Genomic DNA, 19,234 nt, shown 5'->3' with positions numbered 1-19,234 from the left:
CTGCCAGTCTGTTAGGTCCCTCCTGTGGCCCTAAAAATCCGCTCAGACAAGACAGGGCAGCAGAACTCCAAGTCAGGGAGGGACAGCTCATGCCAGGTGTTCAGCTTTGAGACCCAATAGCTGAAGGTCGCAGAGGAATTAGGGAGTACACTGGTTTGGTTGGCCAAGTATTGCTTGACCATCTTTTACAACTTTTCTCTCCTTGTCAAAAATACCCAGTCATGAGGGCATGGACACTGGGAGGTTGTCATCATATTTCCCCAGCCCTTTGACAGTGTACCCTGCCTCTGCTGTACCTGGTGTGTGTCTCCCTCACCTCTCTTCCTTGGTTAGGCAATGAAGCTTGCCCCCGGTCGCTAGCATTGCCTGATGGGAATTTTTTCAACAAATTTTCCACAATGGCCTTCTGGTATAGCAACATTTTAGAAGACCTCTCAGCCTCAGGAAAAAGAGATGCAAAGTTCTTCTTGTAGGGAGCAGGGTGAACAACTAGTATTCTTTTTTGGCCCAGATGAGTGTAACGCTAGGGTCATGGGAAAGGCAGTGGTACATAAAGTCGGCCATATGTCCCAAGCTCCCCTCTGCCAACACTTCCCTGTCTCTACCATGATCACGATTCTCCATCTCCTCCTTCATATTTTCCTCTTCATTCCCCTCCTCAGAACATCCACGTAGGAGAGACGAGATGAAGCTTGTGTGGGTGCTACCCCCTTTTGTGCAATCAACCAGCTCCTGTTCCACCTCCTCATTGTTAACCAATCTGTGCTGAACAGATGACGTGAGGCTGGGCAGTATCTCCCTATCTCGTGTTTTTGTCCTTGTCCACCTGGTGTGCATGTTAAGTTTCATGTTTAATTGTCAGCAGTGACAGTTTAAATAGGCACAAAAGTGGGATTGTTGTGCTGATGATGGTGTCATCGCCGGAGTCCTCAACGTCTTGGAGAACCACACAGATGTCAGACATCCATGCCCACTCTTCAGTTGTTATGTGCGGCCATGTGGTGTGTGAAACATCATCAGACACATCCTGTTTCATTTATGAAGGAGGGATTGTAAATGTCACAAGCACTATTTTTACAGCCTTACTATTCTCAAAGGGCCAGCAGTCGGCCCTCGCTATTGTTAGAGATCCATCAGCCGGCTATGCTTTGTTTTTCCCATTATTAACGAGTGGGTCTGATATACAGTTATGGGGCATGCAGGGAGTCCAACGACTGCCAAAATTTAGGAAAAACCCTACTAACAATTTAAAGACACACAGAGGTGGGCCTCAGTAAAGACATATTCCCATTAGAAAGGAGAGGGTCTCCCATACTGTTTACCTATGCAGTGGCTGCAATGGCTGTCAAAAATTTGGAGGCATTTCAATGCCCCTTGCAAGAGATGTAGAGGTCGGATGGCCTCCTGAAAACAATGGTCCCATTATTAGGAAGTGGGTCTACCATACTGTTTGCCTATGCAGTGAAGCAATGGCTGCCAAAAATTTGGAGGAACTCCAATGTCCTTTGCGAGAGATGTAGATATGTTGATATGGTACATATGGTGGTTGAGGATGAGGATGCGAAGAAGGAGGAGGACAAGAGCAAATAGACAGAATCAGGAAGTTGATACCCATGTCTGTGTGTGAAGACAGAGGTACATGGGAATAGAGTTAGACCTCCCCAAAAAAAGACACTGTATTTGGGTTTGTTAGGCTGCGTGCCCACGATGCGTTTTTCATGCGTTTCCGCTGTGGAATTTCCACAGCGGAAACGCATCAAAAACGCATGGTAATCCGCACCCCATGGTCCCCAATGGCATTCCGCAATGTCAATGCACATGCTGTGGATTTTTCCGCAGCGTTTCTGCAGCGCTCATAAATCCGCAGCATGTTCATTAATTTTGCGGAAGCGCAGCGGAATTGCCACCATTGACTTGCATTGAGACGCATATAATCCGTGTCTGTACATTTGTACACACGGATTATATGCGTTTCAATGTGCGTATGGTACCCAGTTCTGGAGGAGAGAAGACTCTCATCCAGACCTGGGTACCATTGTACCTGTAAAAAAAAGAATAAAATAATAAATAAAGTTTATATTGACCTGTCCGGCGGCCCCTGCAGCGCTTATCTTCCAGGACCTGAGATGACGTTGTGGTCATGTGACCGCAGGCTGTCTCGCGAGAGCCCGGCAACCAGGAAGAAGCCAGGACGAGCGCGACAGCACACGCGGCGGGGCATCGGAGGTAAGTATAGCTTTATTTTTTTATTTTTACGGTCACACTATATAAATCCATGCTGTTTGCATGGATTTATATAGTGTGACCTAGTTGTCAAGCACTTTCCAAGTGATGCTATCGCCTGGAAAGTGCTTGTCAGTCCGCATGCGGAAACGCATGCGTTAACGCATGTGAATCCGCATGTGAATCTGCATGTATTCTGCAGGAAAAACGCATGCACAATCAGCATGCGTTTTTTCTGGCAAGGGAGATGCAGAAACGCTGCAGTAATTTTCTGCTTCATTTCTGCATCGTGGGCACATAGCCTTACACTGCTTTCATTCAGTGGTGTTGAGAAGTCTGGTCAAATCCATCCCTTCTTCATTTTTATAAGAGTCAGCCTGTCAGCATTTTCAGTTGACAGGTGGATGCGCCTGTCGGTTATAATTCCACCAGCGGCATTAAAAACCCGCTCTGACAAAACGCTAGCGGCAGGGCAGGCCAGGACCTCCAAGGCATAGAGAGCCAATTCATGCCACGTGTCCAGCTTTGATACCCAATAATTATAAGGCACAGAGGAATCACAGAGGACGTTCGTACGGTCGGCAAGGTTCTCCCTCACCATCTTCCGAAACTTTTCTCTCCTTGGGAGAGTACCCTGCGCCTCAGGGCCTGTGCGATGGGAGTGTCTGAGAAAACTGTCCCAGAACTTTGACAGTGTTCCCCTGAGTGCTGGATTGCATTTGTATTTCTCTCACCTGTACTCCTTGGTTGTCCAACAAACTGTGACCTCTGTCGCCAGCATTTTTAAATGGGAATTTTTTTAATAATTCCGCAATAAGGGCATTCTGTTACTGCCCCATTTTATTAGGCCTGTCCAGAATGGGAATAAGAGACAGAATGTTTTTCTTGTAGCGTGGGTCTAGAAGTGTCACCAACCAGTAAAGACAGAGAGCATTTCAGAAGACAGAGAAGCGGGATGGTGATACTAATTATGGCGTCATCGCCGCTCACCATCTTGGTGGAGTCCTCAAAGTTTTGGAGGATGGTACAGATGTCTGACATCCATGTCCACTCGTGAGGTTTTATGTGTGGAGTCGGACCTGAATACAGACGGCCTTGTTGATGCAGGTAGTCAACAACTGCCCTCTTCTGCTCCCAAATCCTTTCCAACATCTGAAATGTAGACTTCCAACGCGTGGGAACATCACACACCAGTTGGTGAGCTGGAAGCTGCAAATGCTGCTGAAACATGGCAAGTGCGGCGGAAGCTGTAGCTGACTTTCTAAAATGGGCACACAGGCGGCGTACTTTGACAAGCAGATCCGACAGATCCGTGTGGGTTTTGAGAAACCGCTGAACCACGAGGTTAAGCACATGGGCCAGGCATGGTACATGTGTGAGCTCACCTCACCTCAGAGCCCCCACCAGATTCCGGCCATTATCACACACAACCGTGCCTGGCTGTAGGGTCAGCGGTGTCCGCCACAGATCTGCCTGCTCTTTCAGAGCTGTCCACAACTCTTCAGCATTGTGTGGTTCGTCACCTAAGCATATTAGCTTCAGCACAGCCTGTTGCCTCTTGGCCGAAGCAGTGCTGCAGTGCTTCCAGCTTGCGAGTGATGCAGTCATTTCGGAGATGGAGGCTGAGGAGGAGGAGGAGGTGGTGCAGGAGCTGTAGAATGTGGGGACAACCAGGACTGACCTAGGGCCCGCAATCCTCGGCGTTGGAAGGATGTGTTCCGTCCCAAGGTCCGACTGAGTCCCGGCTTCCACTATGTTAACCCAGTGTGCGGTCATTGAGATGTACCATCCCTGCCCACAAGCACTTGTCCACGTGTCCGTGGTTAGGTGGACTTTCCCAGTAACTGCATTGTTGAGGGCACAGCTAATGTTTTGGGACATGTGCTTGTGTAATGCGGCTCCGGCACACCAGGAGAAATAGTGGTGGCTGGGGACCGAGTACCGAGGGACGGCCGCCGCCATCAGGTTGTGGAAAGCTTCCGTCTCCACAAGCCTAAAAAGGCAACATTTCGAATGAAAGCATTCGCGAAATGTGTGAATTTAGTAGTGTGGCCTGTGGGGCGTTAGCTGCATATTTGTGCTTACGTTCCAAGGACTGGGGTAGGGACTGAACGCTGTGCTGGGACAAGGACATGGACGTACATGCTGATGGTTCTAGTTGAGAGTGTTCAGGGTGGACAGGTGCAGGGCGGGAGGCATCTTGGTATGCACCATGGACAGGGGATTGGCGTGCACGCACAACAGCGGAAAAAGCTGTGGTGTCACCTGCAGACACTGTTTCTGGACCCTGGGGTTTGGCCCACTTAGTCGGGTGCTTTGCTGCCATGTGCCTGATCATGCTGGTGGTGTTCAGGATTTTAGTTTTGCTAGCCCTGCTGATGCTGGCCTGGCAGGTAGTGCAAATTGCCTTTTTGGGGTTATCAGCAGATTCTTTAAAAAATAACCAGACTTGGGAAGACCTAAGTTATACTGGCAACTTCCATCGTGTTGATGTTACGGTTGCCCGCCTTCTATCTACGGCCACCACACTGCTTGTTCTTGCCTGTTGTGGTGCTAAGTCTCCCTCCCCCTGTGTGCTGCTGTCCTTGCTCTGCAGGTCACCTTGCCAGGTTGGGTCAGTGACTTCATCATCCACCACCTCATCTTCCACTTACACACCCTGGTCCTCCTCCTGACTTTCTGGCAATTGTGTCTCATCATCTTTCACCTCTTGTAACAGTTTCCCACCGTCACCTTTTTGTGATCGTGGCTGCTCAAATACTTGGGCATCGCTACATGCAATCTTCTCTTGCCCCCCCTTCAAGTGGACTGGGCGAGAGGCTTGAATCTATAAATGGAAAAGTGAACAGCTCTTCAGAGTGTCCAAGTGTGGGATCAGTTGTCTCCGGCATTCTGTATGGTGGGAGGAAGGAGGATCAGGGTGAGGAATATGCAGTCCAGACTCACGGCTACTGAGACTTGACCGTGTGGAAGACAGGGTGTTGGTGGTGGTGGCTAAGTGATTGGAATCATTATTTGCTATCCAACCAATAACCTTTTCACACTGCTCTGTGTTCAATAGTGGTGTTCTGCGGTCCCCTATTAATTGAGACAGGAAGGTCGAGCGACAAGATGTGGGTGTTCATTGTGGCACAATTTCAGCTTGCCCACGGCCTTGGCCTCATTCTCTGCATGCACAATCGCGTCTATTTCCCCGTCCCTTGCCACGTGCCTTGCCCATTTTAAATGGAGGACACTATTTTCCACGTTCACTACAAATGGCTGCCTTTGAACCGCAGTTATATGTGATATGTGTGACGGAAAACCACAGTTTTAAATAGCTGGCCTGTAGGTTACTATTTTTCTCAGCGAACTGGTGTCAATAACTTCACTAACACACTGCAACAAAATGTAAATGGAGGCCAGAAAAGGCTGAATTGGGAGCAAACTTGTATGTGGTACATGTAACGGAAAACCACAGTTTTAAATAGCTGGCCTGTAAATTACTATTTTTCACAGCGACCTGGTGTCAATAACGTCACTAACACACTGCAATAAAATTTTAATGGAGGCCATTATTTCTGAATTTTTATCGCTGTAATATGGAAAGGAGCTGGCTGTATTCTGCAGTGGCAACAAGCAAATGGAGCAGAAAGCCTTAGTTACTTACCGATAATGGGATTTTTCAGAGCCCATGACAGCACCACGAGAGAGAGGATCTGACCATCAAGGATAGGAAACCTACAGGTTAAAAAGGGCGGCACCTCTCTCCCGCCTCAGTTTAAGCTAACAGAGCATGAGAGGACCACCAAGGTTAATTACAACAAGACAAATTCATTTTAAGCCAATGACTTTAACTAACTTCCCCCGAGGGTGCAAAAAAGGAAAATAACTCTCCGGGGTGCAAAACACCAGTGTAGGGAGGGAATATAAGGGTGCTGTCATGGGCTCCGAAAAATCCCGTTACCGGTAAGTAACTAAGGCTTTATTCGTACTCCCATGACAGCACCATGAGAGAATTACAGAAACGAAAGGAGATTAGGGAGGGACCACAGCCTGAAGCACCCTTCTCCCAAAGGTGAGATCAGAGGAATAACCCAAAACTAACCTATAATGCCTATAGAAGGTGGAGGGAGAAGACCAGGTGGAAGCCTTACATATGTCTTCGATGGAAACCCCCACCTTCTCGGCCCAGGAGGTTGCTACTGCTCTGGTGGAGTGTGCCCTCAACCCCTCCGGTACTTCCTTATCTCCCGAAGAGTAGGCGAGGGAGATGGCCTCTCTAATCCACCTCGCAATTTTAGATTTTGAAGCTTTACAACCTTTCCTAGCCCCCCTGATGGCATATAAATAGGGAACTATCTTTCCTAAAACTCTGTGAGACCTCCAGATATTTAAGTATGCACCTCCTAACATCCAATGTGTGTAGTTTCTCCTCTTTCTGATTTTTAGAGGGAAAACAAAAAGTTGGAAGATTTATCTCTTGAGTCCTATGAAATCGTGAGACTACCTTTGGAAGAAAAGCTGGGTCAGGTCTTAATACAATTCTATCATCCAGAATTTGAGTCAAAGGTGGGGATATAGAAAGTGCCTGTATGTCACTCACTCTTCTGGCTGAAGTCAGGGCAAGTAACAGGGCTGTCTTAAGAAGAATAATTTTATGGGTGGCTGTATTTAGGGGCTTGAGGGGAAGGTTAGTCAAGGCATTTAAGACCAGGTTTAAGTCCCAAGGAGAGGATCTGGATTTAATAATAGGTCTACACCTAAGAGAGGCTTTTATAAACATTGCTATCCAATAATTAGCCGCTATATCGAAGGAAAATAAAGCTCCTAAAGCCGAAACTTGTACTTTCAATGTACTAGTGGTAAGGCCCTGTTCTAAACCCTGCTGTAGAAATTCTAGTATCTTCCCAATAGGAATTTTGAAAAGGACAGATACTTCCTCCAAGTTCTAGCGTAGATGTGGGTAGTAACGGGTTTTCTGCTACAAAGGAGAGTGTTTACTATATTTGTGGAAAACCCTTTGCTGGTTAACAGTGCCCTTTCAAATTCCATGCCGTTAAATGGAGATTTGAGGCTGGAGGATGGGAAACCAGACCTTGAGTGAGAAGGTCCGGAATCTCCGGAAGAACCCAGGGGTCTGATATTGACATTCTCTGGAGACAAGAGAACCATGCCTCTTGGGCCAAAAGGGGCATATGAGGATCATTCTGGCTTTGTCTGCCCTGATTTTCCTTATGACTGACGGAAGCAGGACCATGGGAGGGAATGCATATGCCAAAGGAAACTCCCAGGGAATCATGAAGGCGTCCACTGCCAGGGGCCTTTCTCTGGGGTTTAGAGAACAAAACGTTGCCACCTTCCGATTGTATTTTGTCGCGAACTAGTGCACTGTTGGAAGACCCCACATTTCCACCATCTTGGAGAATATCTGAGGGTTCAAGGACCATTCTCCTTCTCTTAGGGAATTGCGGCTGAGAAAATCTGCTCTGACGTTCTCTATTCCTCTTAGATGTACAGCAAAAAGGCAGAGAAAATGATCTTCTGCTTTCTGAAGAAGTCTGTCTGCTGCTCTCATTAAGTCTTTTGAACGGGTTCCCCCTTGATGATTTATATATGCTACTGTGACTTGATTGTCCGAGAGTATATGGACATTCTGGCCCTGAAAATATACAAGGAACCCATTGAGCGCATGATCAACCGCCAAAAGTTCCTTAACATTCGAGGAAAACTGTACCTCATTCTCTGACCAGGTCCCCTGAATTAAGTTACCTTCAAAATGGGCTCCCCAACCTGTAGCACTTGCATCCGTAGTCAAGACTGCAGTAGGTTTACTTTCCTAAGAGACTCCCCTAGAAAGATTAGTGTATACCAACCACCAATGAAAGGATTGTAAGGAGCGAGGGGCCAAGGTAAACTCCTGGTCTAGATCTCCATCTAGAATTGAGTCGTTATATAATATATCCCATTGAAGAGCCCTTGAGTGAAATTGGGACCAACGCACCGCAGTAAAACTTGAGGTCAGGGTCCCTACTAATGACATGGCTTTACGGAGTGACATAGAGGGTTTATCCATACAATGTTTTACTAGGCCCTGGATTTTTGCAATCTCTTCTTCTGATAAATGGCATAACTGTCTTTCTGAATCTAAAATGACCCCCAGGAACTGTTGAGCCTTTTGTGGGGTCAACCTAGATTTTTCCAGACTTAGAAACCAACCTAGGCTTTCTGGGACAGAAATTGTCACTTGAAGGTGGGCTTCGCATTGTACAAAGGAGCTCCCCACCATCAGGAAATCATCCAGGTAAGGAAATATTAAGATGTCTTTTTCTCTTATATGGACCATAACTTCTGCCACTAGTTTGATAAAAACTCTCGGGGCTATAGCCAACCCAAAGGGAAGGGCGGTATACTGGAAGTGTTTAACAACCCCTCTTATTTCAATGGCCACCCTTATATACTTCTGATAATCCTTATGAATGGGAACATGGTAATATGCGTCTCTAAGATCCAGGACTACCATATAACAGTGGGGGAAAAGTAATTTTATTATCATTTTTAATGATTCCATTTTAAAGGTATCTATTTTAAGAAGGCTATTTAAGGATCTTAAATTTATGATTGTCCTGAAGCACCCATCTGGTTTGGGGACCAGGAAGAGCGGGGAGTAGTATCCGTGTCCCTCTTCTGTTTTCGGAACCTCAATCAGGACGTTTGTCTTTATTAGGTCTTGAATCTCCAATACGAGGGCAGTCTGCTGCTCTGGGGAGGAACTACAGGGAATAATCACGAATCTTCTGTAAGGAAGGGCTTTAAATTGAAATTTAAGACCAAATCTAATTAGGCTCAGAATCCAATTGCTATGTGAAATACATTCCCAAGCCGGAAAACACAATGACAGTCTCCCTCCCACTTGGGCTGATTGTGATTCCCATGGCTTCTGCTCATCTCTGGAAGAACAACCAAAGAGTAGGCCTCTACCTTTGCGACCTCTTTCTTCGAATTTCTCCTGTTCTCTAAAAAATCTTCCGACAAACTTCTTTTTCCGAAATGATTTCTTAAAAGAGGGTAGAGATACAGACGGAAACTCCTTCTTAGGATCTCCAGCTTTTTCCAAAAGTTCATCCATGGTTTGGCTGAAAAGATATTCCCCCTCACAAGGAATTGTACAAAGTCTAGACTTCGTTTGTACATCTCCATGCCAGCATTTAAGCCATAGGGCTCTCTGAGCATCATTTGATAGAGCTCATGATTTCGCTGCCAGTCTAACCGAGTCCGCAGACGCGTCAGCCAGAAAGGCCGCTGCACCCTGGACTAGGGGGAGGGAAGAAATAATCTCCTTCCTGGAGACACCCTCCTTCAGTTGGTTGTCTAGCTGTTCCAGCCAGACTATCAGGGCTCTGGACGTGCAGGTGGCCGCAACTGCTTGTTTCAGGGCTCCGGCAGCTGTCTCCCATGCACCTTTCAAAAAGGTACCTGCTCGTCAGTCCAGGGGGTCTCTTAATGCTCCCATGTCGTTGAAGGGGAGAGAAGACTTTTTTGATGCTTTAGCAATGGCAACATCTAGCCTTGGTGCCTTTGACCAAGAGGAACTTGTGGCATCATCAAACGGATACCTCCTTTTGAAGGAGGGGGAGATGCTACCCTTCCTGTCTGGCTTTTGCCACTCTTTATCAATGAGATCTTTAATTTTAGTATTCATGGGAAAACATCTCTTCTTTTTCTGACCTGATCCCCCAAACATTACATCCTCCCAAGATTTTTCTGGTCTAGTGTCCACAATGCCCATGGTAGTCTGGACAGCTTTCACCAAGGCATCAACTTCATGCAGAGGAAAACATTGTCTATCAGACTCGCTATTAGAGGAAGAGAGGGAAGAGGAGGAAACGTCTGAGATATCAGAGTCTGAGCCTGGCTGAGGGTCCTGAGGAGAATGCCTGGGCTCAGAATTCCCTCACAAAGCCTTGTCTATTTCTGCTTTAATTAAAGTTTTTAGACCTAAGGAAAACCCTGGGGTTTCTTCCGTCATCTCCTTGTCAATACAAGGTTGACACAATTTTTTTAATATATGCATCAGGGAGTGGATTGCTGCATAGGGCACATTCCTTATGTTTTGATTTAAATGAACATTTCTTGCTCTGAAAAAATTATAGACAGAGAAATAGAGGAAGAATTAGTAGAATTTTCACAAAGATTCCACTTACCCCCTAGAATATGTGGTACCGTAGAAGCAGAGGAATCCTTATTAACTGGCGGAGGATCACACTGAATAACAGGACCTTCCTTTCTGCTTTTTGCGGTGAACTTCCTAGTCGAACGATTGGACCCAGACCGGGAACGACTTTGCACCGCCTGTTGTGAGGGCTTCCCAGAGGGCTGCTCCTGCAGCAGTTGTTCTTGCTGAGGTGATAGCTGCTCTTGTGAATCTCCCATGTTGCCAAAAGAAAACAATGGGTGGGAAGCAATGGGTGCTGCCAGGTCCTTTTCATACTGGCCATACCTGGTACCTGTGTGGTGGGTCCCCGGAAGGAACCTCCCCCTTCCCCCAGGTGGGCTAATCACTGCCTCCCAGCAGCACTGGCATGACGCCCCTCGTCAGCGGTGAACAGGCTCCCACTCTGGTGTTCTCACTCACTCGCATGCGGTCCCATACTTCCTGGCCGCGCGCGAACCTCGCCCACTTCCGGCGGAAGGCTCCGGCGTACCGGAAATACATCACAGGGCTGCGCCTGTCACGTTCCCCACCAGCGCGGCCCAGATCTCCTGCATAGTGTAGCGGGGGGGTTGCCTGCATGAGGACCCACACATAGCGGACCATCCACCTCCGCAAGAGGGGATGTCACGTTGACCGCAAAGCACACGGAGGTGCCCCAATGAGCCTTGCCGTGGCATCTCCAGAAGTTCAGGACCGACTAGGGCAGGAACTTCACCGCCCCAGGCACCCTGTCTAATCCATCTGGGGCAAGAGACCTTTATCTTAATCCTGCAGGTAAGCCTGATAGATCTCCCATCAAGGACAGGAAACCTAAACTGAGGCGGGAGAGAGGTGCTGCCCTTTTTAACCTGTAGGTTTCCTGTCCTTGATGGGCGGATCCTCTCTCTCGTGGTGCTGTCATGGGAGTACGAATAAAAACGGTGTTCTCTGGATTGATTTTTAAGCAAATAATCAGGATTAAGATAAAAAAATATATTATCCCTGGCCCCTGGTACCTGAGGCTATTTCTAGAAATATCTGTAAGAGCAGTAGCAGACAGAACTGGAATGGAGCCTCTTGTGCTGTATGAATTGCAGTCTGCCACATACACTGCCTGCCTAGCTCTGATAGATATATATATATGTATGTCGTGGAATACCAAGACTAACAGGACGTTCAATGGACCCTCTTGCTATATGCACTGCAGTCTGCCACATACACTGCCTGCCTGCCTAACTCCTGCTGTCACCACTGAATAGATGCAGCTGGATTAGTCCTCAGAAGGACTGTTAGTTCAGATGGATATATATAGATGTTGTGGTATACCTACACTAACTAATAAAGAAGCAAATCTCTCCCTAGTTCAGCAGCAGCTCTCCCTACTCTGCCTGCTACGGAATTACAGCGTGTGGCTGGCAATCCCTGCATGTTCATTGGATCTCTAAAGAGCGCCAAACATAAAGGGAGGGGACCCAAGCTCACCCCCGAGCAACCAGGAAATACTCGCCGAGTGCCGAGCATCTCGAGCAGTGAGATGCTCGGGCGAATACCGAGCAGTAGCGTGCACGTTCGCTCATCACTAGCCAGCAGCATTCGCGGGTCTTTAGTTGCCTAGCCTGGGTCTTTTTTGAGACCTCAAAAAATGACACAACTCACGTTATCTGCCAACTTTGTTAAAAACTACAGAGTAGAGTAAAAAAAATGAAATAATTTGACTACTACATGCATGAACTGGCACATGCGCGATCAACATGCATTAATCTGTGAATCTCACTGTGCTAAAATGCAGACTAGCGGGCCTCGCCAACCACAGGCCGCCCCATCTTCTGCTTCTTCCTCCTCCATTATCTTGGTAAGTGTTCTCACACAGGTCTCTGGCTTCAGAACCTCCACTTTTTTACCTGCTAAAGTCAGGGTGGGGGGGGGGTGAGAGCCCATCAGCCGTTACGGAAGTGGACATGCCTGCTGTTTTTGACTGATCTCAGACACCAAGCACACCCCATCTTTCTCAATCCACTGTAACATCTCCGTCTGCAGCTTTCTCACAGTCCAGCAGCTTGTCGTGTTCACCCTACTCTACCCTCTCTCAGTACAGCAGCCCACGCTCAATCCCACAATTGTGGTCACGTAAAAGATTGTTTCCTCCTACACATGCCAAAGCAAAGAGCTTAAACATCAACATCTCCAATCTATTGGCCATGGAAATGCTGCCTTTCCATCTGGTGGATACAGACTGTTTCTGAAAGCTGATATCCATCGCAGTCTCCCAGTACCAATTGCCCAGTCACCATTACTTCTCTAAGAAAGCTGTGCCTGTGCTACGCCAGCCTGTTGTAGGCAACATCACCCATTCCTTGAAAAAAAATCTAGGTCTGACAAGGTGCATTTTAGCACTGACACCTGCACAAGCAATCATGGTCAGGGGCATTACATCTCGTTGACTGGGCACTCTGTGATTCTGGTGGCTGTGGGGGCAGACGGGGAATGAGCTGCTCCACAAGTCTTGGAACCCCGAAGGCTTGCAGGGCACATGGAGATGGAGAACTAAACTACTAGACAACAGGGGTTGGAGAACTAAACTACTAAACAGCTAGGGGTGGAGAACGAAACTACTACACACCAGGGGATGAAGAACTAAACCACTAGACACCAAGGTGTCACTAGACACCAAGCCTTAGTATCCCCAAAGCTTGTGCAACAAACCTTTTGTATCTAAAACTTCCTCCAGTGCTTCTTCCTCCTCCACCTCCTCTATGGCCTCCACCTGCACCCTCAACTTCTGCCTTAATGACACACTTTTCAACAGTGCAGATAGAATGCCCCCCACCTCCTCCGTACTCCGCAGCCAGGGCTCACTGCAATCAGGCAATGTTTCAATTAATATGCCTTGGATATCGCAGTCAAACTGATCAAGAGTTGTGGACAGCTGTCTATGCCGAGTTTGACCAATGGCTGCCTCCACTGAACTTGGCGCAAAGGAAGGCCATGTGCAATAACGGTGCAAACCTGATGGGGGCCTGGATGCCCTGCTGCAGAAACCACAGTCTCTGTATGCTCACTTAACTATAAAAACACAGCAGGATCCTTAGTATAAAAACCAGACTCGCCAATGTAACCTCTTAATCCTTGCAAGCTTCAACACAATGTTCACAAGGTAGACAGCAGCGGTGGTCGGTCTCCTAGACAACAAGATAACTCCTTTATGATGATAGAGGCCATCATCTACTTAGCTTACTGGTAGTTTTCTGTGCGAATGAGCTTGTCTCCAACCAACTAGGAATATCCAGTGAATGGCATGCCATAGTTTGATATTAGCACCCAGTACCAGAAGCGAAGCCATCCACAATTTCCATATCTCAGGAATTTTATTTGATAGACTGAGTGGCTGTCCAAACATTAGTTTCTCACAAAGGAGCTGAAGACACTGAGTGGCAGTAGGTGTAAGTTTCTCCAGCATGACCTGTTTGTTAGATATCAGAGGGAGAACAGAATTGTGCTTTGCCAAGGTGCCAGATTGCATCTTAAGTCTTATAGATTGCTGGAGCCAGTCCACAGTAAAAAGGCAGCCATAAAGTGTCCGGGAACCTTCACACAGACTTTTCTTAGCCAGGGCTGCTTCTCGGTGAGAGTTGTATTTCACCACAGCCATAGTTTTTAGGTCGGTGAAAGGACTGGCATAGAGGCAGGGCTGGCGTCAGCACCCGGGCAAGTGCCGGGGCCCTGAGCAGGCGGGGGGGCCCACTTGCTGTCGGGCACCCCGCCGCGTTATGGGACCCATGAGCGGAGGAGAGCTGTGTCCGCGCCCGCTCCCCCCCGCTTGATCAGGGCACCGGCAGCTGGCGGCGCACAATACTTACCTCTCCCCGTGCCTCCGCAGCAGCTCCGGTGTCTTCCGTGTCCTCTGACTGTGATGTCTTTACACCGTGCTCTCTCCTGAGCCGTCACAGCGCAGAGCGCAGGAAGACGCCGGCGACGCTTGAGTCCAGAGCAGCGTCAGCAGGTGAGAAGTGAGGTATTTGATTTTTTTTAATGTATGAGGGCATGGGGCATTATATGGTGGGGGGGGGACAAGTGACATCCTGCATGGGGCATTATAAGGAGGGGGGGTAGTGGTGACATCCTGCATGGGGTATTAAAAGGGGGGGAAGTGACATCCTGCATGGGGCATTAAAAGGGGGGAGTGACATCCTGCATGGGGCATTATAAGGGGGGGTGACATCCTGCATGGGGCATTAAAAGGGGGGGCAGTCACATCCTGCATGGGGTATTAAAAGGGGGGAAGTGACATCTGTATGGGGCATTATATGGGGGAGAGAGGTGACATTCTGCATAGGGCATTGAAATGGGGGGGGGAGTGACATCCTGCATGGGGCATTATAAGAGGGGAACAGCCTGCATGGAGCATTATATGGGGACCAGTATTCTGTATGGCGTGTTATATGGGGGCCAGTATTCTGTATGGAGCATTATATGGGGGCCAGTATCCTGTATGGGGCGCTATAAGGGAGTCAGTATTCTGTATGGAACGTTATATGGTGGCCAGTATTCTGTATGCAGCATTTCATGGGGGCCAGTATTCTGTATGGAGCGTTATATGGGGACCAGTATCCTGTATAGAGCGTTATAAGGGGGTCAGTATCCTGTATGGAGCATTTTATGGGGGCCAGTATTCTGTATGGAGTGATTTCGCGGGTTTCTGAGCTATTGTGGAATTTACAATAGATATCGCTCATGTAATGTAAGAAGTGAAATCTTTGGCACTGGACTATATATATATTTCTCTATGGTATCTGTGCATCATGAATCGTGGTATGTGTTATAGGGGCCCACTGAAACTCTTTTGCCCGGGGCCCACAAAAACCTGGAGCCGGCCCTGCACAGAGGGAAACCATAAGTACTCCGGCTGTCATTTCTCCCAGGAAGTCCTCTAATGCAGCTTGTTCTATAAGCAATGGTAGCCCGTCCAACATCAGCTCACACTTCTCTGTGTTGCGACACATAAAGATCTCTCTTTACGCCTTGAATTTCATGACTACACAGTAGGGCAATGGCCTGATCTGCAATGTGTTTGAGAAATAACGTGGATAAGCAAAGCCACGGTTTAGGCCACTGAAGGTCATCATTAAGCGAAACTCATACAGATTTCCCACAGACTGAAAGAGGGGTATCAAGACTTCCAAGACAGCCAAGACTTTCCTGTCCTCACCAAGGGGATGACTGTCCATGTTCTCCTTCTCCTCCTCATTATAACCCAATTCGCGTTGAGATGAGATGAGGCTGGGCTGTATAGTTCCTTGCTCAGCCTGCAATGCCTCCTCTTTAATTGTGAGCACCAAGCGTTTCAGTAGACAGAGAAGCGGGATGGTGACTCTAATTATGGCATCGCCAGTCACCATCTTGGTGGAGTCCTCAAAGTTTTGGAGCACGGCACAGATGACAGACATCCATGCCCACCAGAAGTTGGCTGGCAAATTTTAGCCTGTGGGGCAAGCACATAGCAGTGGCCCATGAACAGCGGCCCATGCTTAACATGTTTATTTCCATCTGCTTAATAGGCTGTATTCACATGACCGTATTGTCTGTCTAAGTGCTACCCGTGGAAAAAACTGACAGTATTTCGACCAGTTCAGATGAGTGTTTGTAGTGGTCAAACATAGTACAGATCATGCTTATGTATGACCATTTTTAAATCAGATACACCTTTTTAGAGATGTAGTAATGCCAGGAACGCTGTTCTTTTCTACACTCCTAAAAAAAACATCACCAGAGTAAAGGTGGTCACACATAAGCAAAGGTCTCTCAGATACCTATGAATTATTATTTTGTGTAATTTTTCAAACATACTTGACCAAGCAAATCATCATTGTAAACTTCTACTCCACATTATAGTATATGATGTAGCAGTCACTAATTATCCTGTGTCCCATCTGATGTCTGTGCACACAGTATACATAGTATACCACATACAGTACAATATATATGAGAATATACAGCATGCCTGCAATATAGAGACAAGCAATTTGTAGAACCGTGGTCCAGTGGTCAGATTAGGTTATTCAGTGGCTGCTGGATAAGAGCCCTGTGACCGCCTCATACCTGACGGCATCCTCTTTCTCTTCCTTTGATTTGAAACCAGGCACAATGTCATGTATGTGTCATGCCACAAAGATGACATCACGCACGTACTATAATCAAAAGAGAAGCCAGAGATGCCGGCAGGTAGGAGGAGGCTCGCGGGGCTCTGGTATGGTGGCCACGGACTACTGACGGGACTGTTTGATCAGTGTCCTGCCAATCAATTCGCTCATCTGTACTGGAATATGATATATTATGACTACACAAATTAGATATTGTATACAGGATAGTATGTGACAGTTATATACCACACTATGACTACATCTGATATTACACCAGTCACATATTATCCTGTATATAATTGTGGATGTCTGTATCACAGTATATTACATCCAGTATACAGAATAATATGTGATGGTATATGATATACTGTGATACAGACATCGGATATTATACCAGCCTCCTATTATCCTGTATATATTATGGGAGGTCTGTGCACATAGTATATATTGTATACCACATACAGGATAATATGTAACTAGTGTATATTACACTATGAGTACAGACATTAGATATTACACCAGTCACATATTATCCTGTATACACCATCTGATGTCTGTGGACACTGTATATTACATCCAGTATACAGGATAATATGTGACGGAATATGACATACTTTGATAAAGATATCAGATGGTATATATCAGGGGTGGTAATTAATTTTCCAGAGGGACCACATGAGAGAACGTGACTGTTGTAGAGGGACAAATCAATTGGATGAAATTAATTCTGCGCAATATTAATATCAACTACAATTAATATGAATATAAAATAATATCACTTAATATTGAACAGAATTAAGTATGCTCATCTATATACTAGATGAGCACACACATAGCCTCACTATATACAGTATGAGCCCCACATAGACCCCTATATACAGTATAAACCCCCTATATACAGTGTGAACCCCCACATAGCCCTTATATACAGTATGAGCCCCGCATAGACCCCTATATACAGTATAAACCCCCTATATACAGTTTGAGCCCCCACATAGCCCTTATATACAGTATGAGCCCTCATATAGCCTCACTATATACAGTATGAGCCCCACATAGACCTCTATATACAGTATAAACCCCCTATATACAGTGTGAACCCCCACATAGCCCTTATATACAGTATGAGCCCCGCATAGACCCCTATATACAGTATAAACCCCCTATATACAGTGTGAGCCCTCACATAGCCCTTATATACAGTATGAGCCCTCATATAGCCTCACTATATACAGTATGAGCCCCACAAAGCCCCCTATATAAAGTATAAGCCCCATATACAGTGTGAGCCCCCACATAGCCCTTATATACAGTGTAAGCCTCCACATAGCCCTTATATATAATGAGCCCTCACATAGCCCCTATATACAGTGTGATCCCCCACATAGCTCCTATATAGCGTGAGCCCCCACATAGCCTCCTATGTACAGTATGAGCCCCCACATAGCCCTTATATACAATATGAGCCCTCACATAACCTCCTATAAACAGTATGAGCCCCCACATACCCTCCCATATACATTATGATCCCCAACATAGCCTCCCATATACAGTGTGAGCCCCACATAGCATCCCATATACAATGTGAGCCGTAGCATAGCCTCTATTATAAAAAGTGAGCCTTCACATAGCCTCCTATATACAGTGTGAGTACCCACATAGCCTCCTATATACAGTGAGGACCCACATAGCCTCCTATATACAGTATCAGTCCCCACAAAGCCTCCTATACACCTTGTGAGGACCCACATAGCCTCTTGCATACAGTGTGAGCCTCCACATAGCCTCCTATATACAGTGTGAGTAACCACATAGCCTCCCATATACAGTGTGATCCCAACATATCCTCCTATATACAGTGTGAGCCCTCACATAGCCTCCTATATACAGTGTGGGGACCCATATACCCTTATATACAATATCAGCCCCCACATAGCCTCCTATATACAGTGTGAGGACCCACATAGCCTCCTATATACAGTGTGAGGACCCACATAGCCTCCTATATACAGCGTGAGCCACCACATGGCCTCCTATCTACAGCGTGAGCCACCACATGGCCTCCTATCTACAGCGTGAGCCACCACATGGCCTCCTATCTACAGCTTGAGCCACCACATGGCCTCCTATCTACAGCTTGAGCCACCACATGGCCTCCTATCTACAGCTTGAGCCACCACATGGCCTCCTATCTATAGCGTGAGCCACCCCATTGCCTCCTATCTACAGCATAAGGAACCACATGGCCTCCTATCTACAGCATGAGCCACCACATGGCCTCCTATCTACAGCGTGAGCCACCACATGGCCTCCTATCTATGGCGTAAGCCACCACATGGTCTCCTATCTACTGCGTGAACAACCACATGGCCTCCTATCTACGGCGTGTGGACCCGCATCGCCTCCTATCTACGGCGTGTGGACCCGCATGGCCTCCTATCTATGGCATGTGGACCCGCATGGCCTCCTATCTACGGCATGTGGACCCGCATGGCCTCCTATCTACGGCGTGTGGACCCACATGGCCTCCTATCTACAGCATGTGGACCCGCATGGCCTCCTATCTACAGCATGTGGACCCACATGGCCTCCTATCTACAGCGTGTGGACCCACATGGCCTCCTATCTACAGCGTGTGGACCCACATGGCCTCCTATATACTGTGTGAGAACTATTGACGGCTTATCAGTTGTGCGCCAGT

General features: G+C 47.2%; 1 protein-coding gene across 2 annotated transcripts in view; it reads right to left on the bottom strand.

Moving 5' to 3' along the window:
• The window catches only part of DEF6 (DEF6 guanine nucleotide exchange factor), a 554,612-nt gene that overhangs the window by 419,196 nt on the left and 116,182 nt on the right, over window positions 1–19,234 (bottom strand). The window lies entirely within an intron of this gene.

Source organism: Phyllobates terribilis, unplaced genomic scaffold, assembly GCF_046119375.1.
Source record: "Phyllobates terribilis strain yellow unplaced genomic scaffold, ASM4611937v1 Scaffold_2__4_contigs__length_985480577, whole genome shotgun sequence".
Lineage (NCBI taxonomy): Eukaryota > Metazoa > Chordata > Amphibia > Anura > Dendrobatidae > Phyllobates > Phyllobates terribilis.
Note: the sequence above shows the minus strand (reverse complement) of the source record. Positions and strands in the feature narration are given on the sequence as shown.